Genomic DNA, 11814 nt, shown 5'->3' with positions numbered 1-11814 from the left:
GGTAAAAAAAAATTATTATTCTTTAATGCTATAAGTGGTGAATTGTATTTTCCGTTAAATTGCTTATATATCTTATCCCAAATCCGCAATGTGTTTTGTGTAATATTATTCCCTTCCAAAAATACCCTTCTCTCCCATGGAGGATTCCAAATTTGCTTATCTAATTTAGTTCTGCATAAATCGTGTTCCAAACTCACCCATCTTTTCTCCATATTATCTCTTATACTCCATTCACTCACTCTAGACGCTACAACAGCTTCGTAGTATGTCTGCACATCTGGCACAGCTACTCCACCCCTGTTCTTTGGTTGTCGAAGTGTCGCTTGGGCCACCCTAGCTTTTTTATTTTTCCAGACGAATTTCATTAATATAGATTTTAATTTTGCCAAGTAAACGTTGGGCAGAGAAATAGGGAGCATCTGAAACCTATATAAGATCTTAGGAAATATTATCATCTTTAATGAGTTTATTCTTCCCAGCCATGATAGTGCCCTATAGCTACACCTTTTACATTCTGCCTGTATCTCGTCCAGTAACGGGATATAATTACAGCGGTACATTTTTCTCACTGTTTTTGCTAATTTTATCCCCAAATACTTAAGCTCGCTCTTCCACGGTAGTTTCCAATTTTGTTGTACCTTTTGTGCCTCTCTCATGTTCATATTAATATTCATTATCTCCGATTTTAACCTATTTATTTTAAAATTTGAGACCTCCCCGTATTGGTCGAGTAGCTTAAATAATTTAGGCATCGATGTCTTTGGGTTATTTAGGTATATTAAGATATCGTCCGCAAACGCGGAGTATTTATATTCAGCTTTTTCCACTTTCACCCCCTCTATCCCAGGGTCCCCCCTTATTGCCGCCAAGAGTGGCTCCAAAGAGAGCACAAACAGAAGGGGTGAAAGCGGACAGCCCTGCCTTGTACCTCTCTCCATTTCAAAAGGCTCCGACATACCCCCATTTACTTTTATACGTGTCTTTGGGTGTTCGTACAGTACCTTTATCCTCTGTAACATCTTAGATCCTAGCCCCATCTCCTCTGGTGTCTTAAACAGAAACCCCCAGTCTACTCTGTCGAAGGCTTTCTGTGCGTCCAACGACAGAAGCAGACTGGGGGTTCCACTCTGTCGCATCCTTTGGAGCAGAAGGAGTGTCTTTATGCCGTTGTCTTTTCCCTCTCGTCCCCCTATGAAGCCCGTCTGGTCTGGGTGAACCAGTGCAGACATTAACCCCTTCATTCGCTCAGCTAGAATTTTAGCGTTTAACAGCGAAATCGGCCTGTAGCTGGTGCACTGTGTAGGATCTTTGCCCTCCTTCTGTATTAAAGTAATTGTAGCCTTTAAATCCTCATTACTCATTCTATATTCTTCTCCTAGGCCGTTCATATATCGACATAGTTGAGGAACAAGGGCCTCTCTGAATGTTTTATAGTATAATGTTGTGAAACCGTCTGGTCCCGGAGATTTTCCTGGTGCTGATTTTAATAGTGCTCTAACTATTTCCTCTTCCGAGATTGGCCTTTCAAGTATATGCCTTTCCATGGGGGTAATTTTAGTCAGAGTAGTTTTCCCAAGAAATTCCCTGATCTTCTGCTCTTTGTCTCCGTATTTGACCTTTTTATTGCTGTCTGCAAATATCTGTTCAAAGTATAGTCTGAAAGTTTCTGCTATATCTTTGGTAGTATAGAGCACTTTTCCATTTTTATTCTTAATTTCCCCAATGAAGTTTTTCCCCTTTTTCTTTTTTAACATTCTAGCTAAAAATTTACTTGATTTATCTCCCCATAGGTATTGTTCCTTGGCCAACCCTTTAAATGCCTTTGCAGCTTCCTGGTCCAAAAGGTCCTTCAGCTCCATCCTTGCCGTTAATAACTTTTTAAATACCAGGTCTTTTTGGGGTAGACTTTTTTTTTTATGGTCTTGTTCTAAATAGTGTATCTCTATCATTAATTTATTGATTTTTTCGGCTCTCGTTCTTTTCTTTTTAGATTGTAAAGATATCAATATTCCCCTAATGTAGGCCTTATGTGCATCCCACAGCGTGTTTCTTTTAATTCCCTCAGTATCATTAGATGTAAAATATTGATCGATCTCACTCGCAATTTTTATCCTATCCTCCTCCCTAAGCATTAACTCTTCCTTCAGCCGCCATTCAGGGAAATTCCTCCCTATCCTTGAGATGTTTAGGGATAGTTTTATCGGGGCGTGATCTGACAGAGTCATCACTTCTATCCCTGAATCCATCACATGTTCCAAAAGCCTATGGTCTAAGAATATGTAGTCTATGCGTGAATACGTTCCATGGACTGATGAATAAAAGGAATAATCACGTGACAGCGGATTTTTTGCTCTCCAAACATCCACTAATTGGTTGTTATATAGCTTTGACACTATATTTTTGTGCGCTGAGCTTCTCGTCTTTTGTACCTCCGAAGAACTATCTACATCCGGGTTGAGGCAGAAGTTCAAATCTCCCATCAAAATTACGTAACCTACTTTAAAGTCCATAAGTTTATATAATATCTTATTTAAGAAACTAATTGGGTTACTATTAGGAGCATAGATATTAACCAAAGTACACTCCAATTCCTCTAATGTACCCTTTAGGAACAAATATCTTCCCTCTGCATCACACATTTTTTCCTTTAACTGAAACCTTATTCTTTTGGAGAACCCTATCGCTACCCCTCTACTTCTGGCTGAAATAGTATCACTATAGAACCAGACCGGGTAGTTATTGGAATACAATCTAATGTTTGATGCGAGGGAGATATGCGTCTCCTGTAGAGATATAACATCGGCCTCATAACGCTTCAGTTCAGCTAGAATCTTATGTCTTTTGATTGGGGTGTTCAGGCCCTTCACATTGTAGGACATAAATTTCAAACCATCTTTTTTACTATTACCCATCTAATTGTCCTACGTTTCTCTACCCTACCTAGGTGCTTTTTATCTTGTTTACTAAGGTGGTCCACATTTCCTCCACTTTACTTCCCTTTCCCCCCCTTATCCCTTCCCAACCTCCCCTATCCACCCCTCCCTCCCACCTTTCTTTACAACCCCTACCCACCTCCCTCCTTACCTCCCCCCCCCCCAACTCTCCTGGCCTATTAGTGGCCTTTGTTAGGTTAATGGCCGTACAAACCCCTACCATCTCCTAATCTATTTGTTAAGAGGGTTTGGGGCTTTTCCACCTGCGCCTCTCCCGCCTCTCCCCAAAAGACGGGAGGTATTGAATCTCACATTCTTGTTTACATTTGTATTTTCCTTATTCCCTTCCCCTTTTCCCTCCCACCCCCTCCCCAAACCCATTTTCCCCCCTATGATGAGCCCATTACTCCATCTGCCACCCGGGGAGTATAGGCGGGCGTATTTCCAGTTTCTCACAAAAATCTTCCAGATCTTCCGGGAAGACCAGCTTCGCTGATTTACCGTCTTTGTTCCCTATTAAGCAAGCGGGAAACCCCCATCTATATTTTATGTTCTGAGCTTGCAATTCCTCTATCAAAGGTTTCAGGAGTCTTTTCCTTAGTAACGTTTCGGGTGCCATATCCGGGAATATCTGTATTTCTCTTCCTTCAAGTGCATGAGGGGATTTTCCCCTTAACTTTTTCCAAATTACTTCTTTTTCCTCAAAAAATGTGAACCGCACTATTATGTCTCTTGGTTTATCCGTATCTCTAATTCTTGTTTTACCAATTCTATGTATTCTATCAATCCTTGGTAGAGCTCCCATCTCATTTCCCCAGCAGGGGGCGAGAATATTATTTAGTATTGCTCTTAGATCTTCACCTTTTGTTTCCGGGATTGAGCGCAATTTCAAGTTTTTCCTTCTACTTCTATTTTCCTGATCTTCCAATTTGTACAGCGTATTCCTTTGTGTTAGTTGAAGTGTTCTTAGTTGATCTTTAATTTTGTTTAGTTCTATGGCTTGGAGATCTACCCGGTTTTCTGTAGCTTCTACTCTCTCCAGCAGACCGCCTAGGTCTTCTCGAAGCCCCCTGATGTCCGTTTTAATTGCATTTTCTAATTTTGAGAGCATCTCCGCCATTTCTCCTTTTGAGGGTGGAAGATCATCTATCCTTGTTTCTTCCGTTTTGCTGCTCTCCCAGTCACTTTCCGTTATTGTGTCCTCACTGGTATGTTGTGATCCACCACCCTTATGCTTGCCCACTCCCTTCTTGTACTCTGATATGGTTGATTGTCTTTTCTCCAGTCCAACTTCTTTTGGGCTTGCTCCTTGTGTCATATATTGTTGGTTTGACGTATCTAAGCTCTTATCTTTTATGCTCCGCGCAGCTCCACCTTTTGCCATCTTATTTGCTGACTTACTCATGATTCAGTCTATCTCAAAATTTGGTGGGTCCTAGACCCCCCGATAGCTCTTTCCCTTGGGTCTAATTCCTTCGATGAAGTCGCTTCCTCCAGCGACTTTCCCTCTATGAAACTGATCGTCCAGATTGCTTCTTTGCTCCCCTATTTAGGGATTCCCAACCTTTTTCCCTTCTATGTCTGTGTACTGCTGTCAACACCCCTTGGGGGACCTTTAACAATAGCTTCTTCTCACCGAATGATACACTGCACCCCGTTATATTTTGTCTTGATATCTTCCTCCAACCACGCCAATCCTCTCCTAGGTTAAAAACCTAAGGGTCCTGGGGTTGACGAGTCACCTTGAGGCTTGTCAAGTGCCTAGCACCTCCTATCTTTCAATGGCCGGCCTTGCATAGAGTGTTTTGTTTGATTTCGCAGAACGAGGGCAAAAGGTCGTCTATATCTTATTTCGGGGGAAGGTGGACCATCCAGCCATTTGGGAGCTCCCCTCTGTTCTCTGCTAAGGACAGGGCAATCCCTTGAAAAGGAGGAAACGATATCCTAATATCAAGGAAAAATTTATCGTGATCTAATATACACAGGGGGAAATAAAAAGATCCTTATGGTCAAGTCATGCAATTTTCCCTCTTCCTGTATAATATACAAAATTGAGAGCGATTCGGGTAATCTGCTCAATTTCCTGTTGCGGAAACAGTGTATCCTGACGGCGAGGGGCAAAGGGAAGGAGAGACACACAGGAAGGAGAGAAAAAAAAGAAGAAGAACTTATGGTAGCATTGCAAATCTCTATGCGCTTATTCCTCCAGCCATAACTTCTCCTCTTGGGTTTTTTTTTTTTTTTATTTTTTTATTTTTTTTAAGTCCAATCAAAAAAACTGATCCGCTCTTATGAATATCCGAAACCGCAAGAGGGTGAGGATAAGAAGGCCTTTTACAATCCTACACCATTAAGTCCGCGCTCTGATGTATGTATACTGATTTTCTCATATATGTTGCTCATTTAACATAAAACATCTCGTCAGCCGGTACATTTATCTCAAGAATAGAAACCATACACTTCCTCTACCTATCTAAGCGAGTTTTATCCTGACACCAGGTATTTATCCCCTCGTTTGAACTATGCGACTGTTTTTCTCCCGTATTGTATCGCATGTAGAAATGTCGCATGTACCTGTGATAGTCTATGCAGCCTTATTAAGATAAATTTTGGAGAGGTAATGCATATTGATCGTGCGGCTCCACCACTGTTTAGGGAAAACACCTTCCAAATTAGCCTCTCCTGGTAAACTGAGCGTTGGCCAATACAATGCAAGCACGATCCTAATTTGGTTTATACAACCTTGCAATGGTTTCTCACTATAGGTACTTTACATTCAAAACTGTCGGCAGGAGCATGCAGCCAGAGAATCATATCCACAATCGGACTTCCTTATCTGCTTAACCGGCAAACATTTAACCTCCCAGGTATGATATTTGATTCCCCTGAGTAGATATAATTACACTGCAACACTTTTGTGGTTTAAAAAATGTTACCGTCCTTGTCCATGCTGTGTCACGCTGCTCTCCTATCCGATCCAGGCTCTAAAGAGTCTCCTCCATATGCCTCCAGAGTCCTGCTGTGTAGCCAGAGGGGGTCCGTTGTGGACTAGAGCGATGGGGGGGGGGGGGGGGTGGACTGGCCGACGTGATGTAATGCGGCAGCTGGGGAAGCTCCGTGCTCTGAACGCGAGGTGTTAGCAGCACCGCACCGAGGGCTTCCGTATGGCTGGGCTGGGATCTCTCACCTCCCCGCTCCTAGCCATCTCTTGCTGTTGATCAGCGGTGCGGTGCGGTGAGCTTAGCGCTGGCAGGCCCCTCCCCTCGGGCGGACGCTACGTCCTCTCGTAACGCATCCGCCAGCCGTGAAAAAGTTGAATGGCTTTAATAGCTGAAAGTATGCAAAAGTTACGCAGAGCCAAAAAACGTACGGAATAATAATAAAAAGATGACGATTAATAAATAAAAAAATGAATAACAATAGTGGGACTGCTAAAGTATTCCCACTAATAACAGTAAGTGGTCTTGCTATGCAAGAACACTTAATAATAAAAGGCAGAGCCAGGCTGCCGGTGACAAGTACAAGAGGCTTGAAAGAGAGCATTAGCATTGCCTACGGCCACACCACCCTGAATGAGCCCGCTCTCGTCTAATCTCAGAAGCTAAGCAGGGTTGGGCCCGGTTAGTACTGGAATGGGAGACCGCCTGGGAAAACCAGGTGCTGTAGGCTTTTGCTTTTGCTTTTCTTCCAGCAAGGGTCACTCTCCTCTATGCCTCTTTTTACATTCATTTTTACAAAAAAGCGCTCTGCAAACCCTCCACCACACCTAGCTCCTCCAAAATCACCCCTGCCCAGCCCCCACTTTTTATAAGCCCACTTCCCTTTTCTCACCCCTTCTTTCAAAAATGCACTTTCTTTCTTCTCTCTCTCTTTCTCTAAATGAAATTATTATTTTTTTGTTTTTCAAAAAAAGATTTTTTTTTTCATGGGGTGGTCATAATATTTTGGCTGATCATGGGGTTTTGTCACCTCCCACTGTAGTTAGAAGCTTTGGTAACCATGGAAACAAAACAGATAAGAAAAGCCTGGCTGCCTTAACCACTTGCCTACAGGGCACTTTCAGCCCCTTCCTGCCCAAGCTATTTTTCAGCTTTCAGCGCTGCCATACTTTGAATGACAATTGCGCGGTCATGCTACACTGTACCCAAATGAAATGTTTATCATTTTTCCCCAAAAATAGAGCTTTCTTTTGGTGGTATTTAATTACAGCTGGGAGTTTTTTTTGCTAAACAAACAAAAAAAGATGCAAAAAAAATTAAAAATCATGTTTAATAGTTTGTTATAAAATTTAGCAAACAGGTAATTTTTGTCCTTCATTGATATGCACTGATGAGGCGGCACTGGTGGGTACTGATAGGCGGCACTGGTGGCCACTGATAGGCTGCACTGGTGGGCACTGATAGGCACAGTTAAGGCAGCACAGACAAGGTGGCACTGATGGGGACAGATAATCCAGTACTGATGGGCACAGATAAGGCGGCACTGATGGGCACAGATAAGGCGGCACTGATGGGTGGCACTGATGGGTACCACTGATGGGTACCAATGATGGATGGGACTGATGGGTACCGATAGGTGGCACTGATACGTGGCTCTGATAGGTGGCGCTGATGGACACTGATAGGCGGCACTGATGGGCACTAGTAAATGACACTGATGGGCACTGATATGTGGCACTGAGGTGCAGCAGTGTTGTTTAGGCAGATTGTGGGTACTGGTGGGTGGCACTGTGGGCACTGATGGGCGGCACTGGCACGGGGCAGGTGGGCACTGGTGAGCTGGCGCCAGCTCGCCGTGAGAGGGACTAATGTCCCTCTCACGGCCGCCAGTGATCAGCCTTTTTTTTCAGCATGAGGAGGAAAAATAGCCCATTACCGTCTCTGTTGTCATCACATGATCAGCTGTCATTGGCTGACAGCTGGTCACGTAGTAAGGGGTCAAGATCGACCCCTTACTCCGATCTGTGATCCAGCGAGTCTCATAGAATCGCTGATCACAGAGAGCACCATGTGCGCCCCTCAGGGGGAGCGCAGGCCGCTCGTGCACGGGACGATGTCAATAGACGTCGTCCCGGCAAAGCAGGTCCGCGCTGTAGCTTTCATTCGGCTATAGCGCGGATCTCTAGTGGTTAATTTAATGAAATTTTCTGAAATGATCACTAAAGTTAAACAGCTTTTTCACAAAAACTGTAAAAGATATCAAACTGAAAAGATATAGCAAGATAGCTGAATATTTTGTGAACGTTTTAAAGTTTGTTTGGCGTCTGTAGGTAAAAGTATGAAGGAGCTGAAACTTTTGGCAGCAGAAGAAGATTTTACGTATTTTAAGCATGCTCTCATTGACTTCAATGTTAAAAAAAATGTTACAAAGCTTAATATTTTAAAAAGTATAAATAGTAGAAAAAAAGTTGAAGACATCCCATCATCAACTGAAAGAGCTGAACATTTTAAAAGTTGAATGGCTTTAATAGCTGAAAGTATGCAAAAGTTACGCAGAGCCAAAAAACGTACGGAATAATAATAAAAAGATGACGATTAATAAATAAAAAAATGAATAACAATAGTGGGACTGCTAAAGCATTCCCACTAATAACAGTAAGTGGTCTTGCTATGCAAGAACACTTAATAATAAAAGGCAGAGCCAGGCTGCCGGTGACAAGTACAAGAGGCTTGAAAGAGAGCATTACCATTGCCTACGGCCACACCACCCTGAATGAGCCCGCTCTCGTCTAATCTCGGAAGCTAAGCAGGATCGGGCCCGGTTAGTACTGGAATGGGAGACCGCCTGGGAAAACCAGGTGCTGTAGGCTTTTGCTTTTGCTTTTCTTCCAGCAAGGGTCACTCTCCTCTATGCCTCTTTTTACATTCATTTTTACGTAAAGCGCTCTGCAAACCCTCCAGCACACCTAGCTCCTCCAAAATCACCCCTGCCCAGCCCCCACTTTTTATAAGCCCACTTCCCTTTTCTCACCCCTTCTTTCAAAAATGCACTTTCTTTCTTCTCTCTCTCTTTCTCTAAATGAAATTATTATTTTTTTGTTTTTCAAAAAAAGATTTTTTTTTTCATGGGGTGGTCATAATATTTTGGCTGATCATGGGGTTGTCAGCTTTTGTCACCTCCCACTGTAGTTAGAAGCTTTGGTAACCATGGAAACAAAACAGATAAGAAAAGCCTGGCTGCCTTAACCACTTGCCTACAGGGCACTTTCAGCCCCTTCCTGCCCAAGCTATTTTTCAGCTTTCAGCGCTGCCATACTTTGAATGACAATTGCGCGGTCATGCTACACTGTACCCAAATGAAATGTTTATCATGTTTATCATTTTTCCCCAAAAATAGAGCTTTCTTTTGGTGGTATTTAATTACAGCTGGGAGGTTTTTTTGCTAAACAAACAAAAAAAGATGCAAAAAAAATTAAAAATCATGTTTAATAGTTTGTTATAAAATTTAGCAAACAGGTAATTTTTGTCCTTCATTGATATGCACTGATGAGGCGGCACTGGTGGGTACTGATAGGCGGCACTGGTGGCCACTGATAGGCTGCACTGGTGGGCACTGATAGGCACAGTTAAGGCAGCACAGACAAGGTGGCACTGATGGGGACAGATAATCCAGTACTGATGGGCACAGATAAGGCGGCACTGATGGGCACAGATAAGGCGGCACTGATGGGTACCACTGATGGGTACCAATGATGGATGGGACTGATGGGTACCGATAGGTGGCACTGATACGTGGCTCTGATAGGTGGCGCTGATGGACACTGATAGGCGGCACTGATGGGCACTAGTAAATGACACTGATGGGCACTGATATGTGGCACTGAGGTGCAGCAGTGTTGTTTAGGCAGATTGTGGGTACTGGTGGGTGGCACTGTGGGCACTGATGGGCGGCACTGGCACGGGGCAGGTGGGCACTGGTGAGCTGGCGCCAGCTCGCCGTGAGAGGGACTAATGTCCCTCTCACGGCCGCCAGTGATCAGCCTTTTTTTTTCAGCATGAGGAGGAAAAATAGCCCATTACCGTCTCTGTTGTCATCACATGATCAGCTGTCATTGGCTGACAGCTGGTCACGTAGTAAGGGGTCAAGATCGACCCCTTACTCCGATCTGTGATCCAGCGAGTCTCATAGAATCGCTGATCACAGAGAGCACCATGTGCGCCCCTCAGGGGGAGCGCAGGCCGCTCGTGCACGGGACGATGTCAATAGACGTCGTCCCGGCAAAGCAGGTCCGCGCTGTAGCTTTCATTCGGCTATAGCGCGGATCTCTAGTGGTTAATTTAATGAAATTTTCTGAAATGATCACTAAAGTTAAACAGCTTTTTCACAAAAACTGTAAAAGATGTCAAACTGAAAAGATATAGCAAGATAGCTGAATATTTTGTGAACGTTTTAAAGTTTGTTTGGCGTCTGTAGGTAAAAGTATGAAGGAGCTGAAACTTTTGGCAGCGGAAGAAGATTTTACGTATTTTAAGCATGCTCTCATTGACTTCAATGTTAAAAAAAATGTTACAAAGCTTAATATTTTAAAAAGTATAAATAGTAGAAAAAAAGTTGAAGACATCCCATCATCAACTGAAAGAGCTGAACATTTTAAAAGTTGAATGGCTTTAATAGCTGAAAGTATGCAAAAGTTACGCAGAGCCAAAAAACGTACGGAATAATAATAAAAAGATGACGATTAATAAATAAAAAAATGAATAACAATAGTGGGACTGCTAAAGTATTCCCACTAATAACAGTAAGTGGTCTTGCTATGCAAGAACACTTAATAATAAAAGGCAGAGCCAGGCTGCCGGTGACAAGTACAAGAGGCTTGAAAGAGAGCATTATCATTGCCTACGGCCACACCACCCTGAATGAGCCCGCTCTCGTCTAATCTCGGAAGCTAAGCAGGGTCGGGCCCGGTTAGTACTGGAATGGGAGACCGCCTGGGAAAACCAGGTGCTGTAGGCTTTTGCTTTTGCTTTTCTTCCAGCAAGGCTCACTCTCCTCTATGCCTCTTTTTACATTCATTTTTACGTAAAGCGCTCTGCAAACCCTCCAGCACACCTAGCTCCTCCAAAATCACCCCTGCCCAGCCCCCACTTTTTATAAGCCCACTTCCCTTTTCTCACCCCTTCTTTCAAAAATGCACTTTCTTTCTTCTCTCTCTCTTTCTCTAAATGAAATTATTATTTTTTTGTTTTTCAAAAAAAGATTTTTTTTTTCATGGGGTGGTCATAATATTTTGGCTGATCATGGGGTTGTCAGCTTTTGTCACCTCCCACTGTAGTTAGAAGCTTTGGTAACCATGGAAACAAAACAGATAAGAAAAGCCTGGCTGCCTTAACCACTTGCCTACAGGGCACTTTCAGCCCCTTCCTGCCCAAGCTATTTTTCAGCTTTCAGCGCTGCCATACTTTGAATGACAATTGCGCGGTCATGCTACACTGTACCCAAATGAAATGTTTATCATTTTTCCCCAAAAATAGAGCTTTCTTTTGGTGGTATTTAATTACAGCTGGGAGGTTTTTTTGCTAAACAAACAAAAAAAGATGCAAAAAAAATTAAAAATCATGTTTAATAGTTTGTTATAAAATTTAGCAAACAGGTAATTTTTGTCCTTCATTGATATGCACTGATGAGGCGGCACTGGTGGGTACTGATAGGCGGCACTGGTGGCCACTGATAGGCTGCACTGGTGGGCACTGATAGGCACAGTTAAGGCAGCACAGACAAGGTGGCACTGATGGGGACAGATAATCCAGTACTGATGGGCACAGATAAGGCGGCACTGATGGGCACAGATAAGGCGGCACTGATGGGTACCACTGATGGGTACCAATGATGGATGGGACTGATGGGTACCGATAGGTGGCACTGATACGTGGCTCTGATAGGT

General features: G+C 43.3%; 1 non-coding gene and 2 pseudogenes across 1 annotated transcript; all 3 read left to right on the top strand.

Moving 5' to 3' along the window:
• Nucleotides 1–6483: 6483 nt before the first annotated feature.
• Nucleotides 6484–6602, top strand: LOC143928895 (5S ribosomal RNA; annotated as a pseudogene).
• A 2021-nt stretch (nt 6603–8623) lies between these two features.
• Nucleotides 8624–8742, top strand: LOC143928968 (5S ribosomal RNA; annotated as a pseudogene).
• Nucleotides 8743–10767: 2025 nt separating this feature from the next.
• LOC143928505 (5S ribosomal RNA) lies at nt 10768–10886 on the top strand. The gene has a single exon (XR_013262413.1). It is a non-coding gene; the product is annotated as a 5S ribosomal RNA (ribosomal RNA).
• Nucleotides 10887–11814: the final 928 nt, after the last annotated feature.

Source organism: Lithobates pipiens, unplaced genomic scaffold (assembly GCF_037356315.1).
Source record: "Lithobates pipiens isolate NorthernLeopardFrog02 unplaced genomic scaffold, aLitPip1_a1.2 Scaffold_23, whole genome shotgun sequence".
In the NCBI taxonomy this organism is placed as follows: Eukaryota; Metazoa; Chordata; class Amphibia; order Anura; family Ranidae; genus Lithobates; species Lithobates pipiens.
Note: the sequence above shows the minus strand (reverse complement) of the source record. Positions and strands in the feature narration are given on the sequence as shown.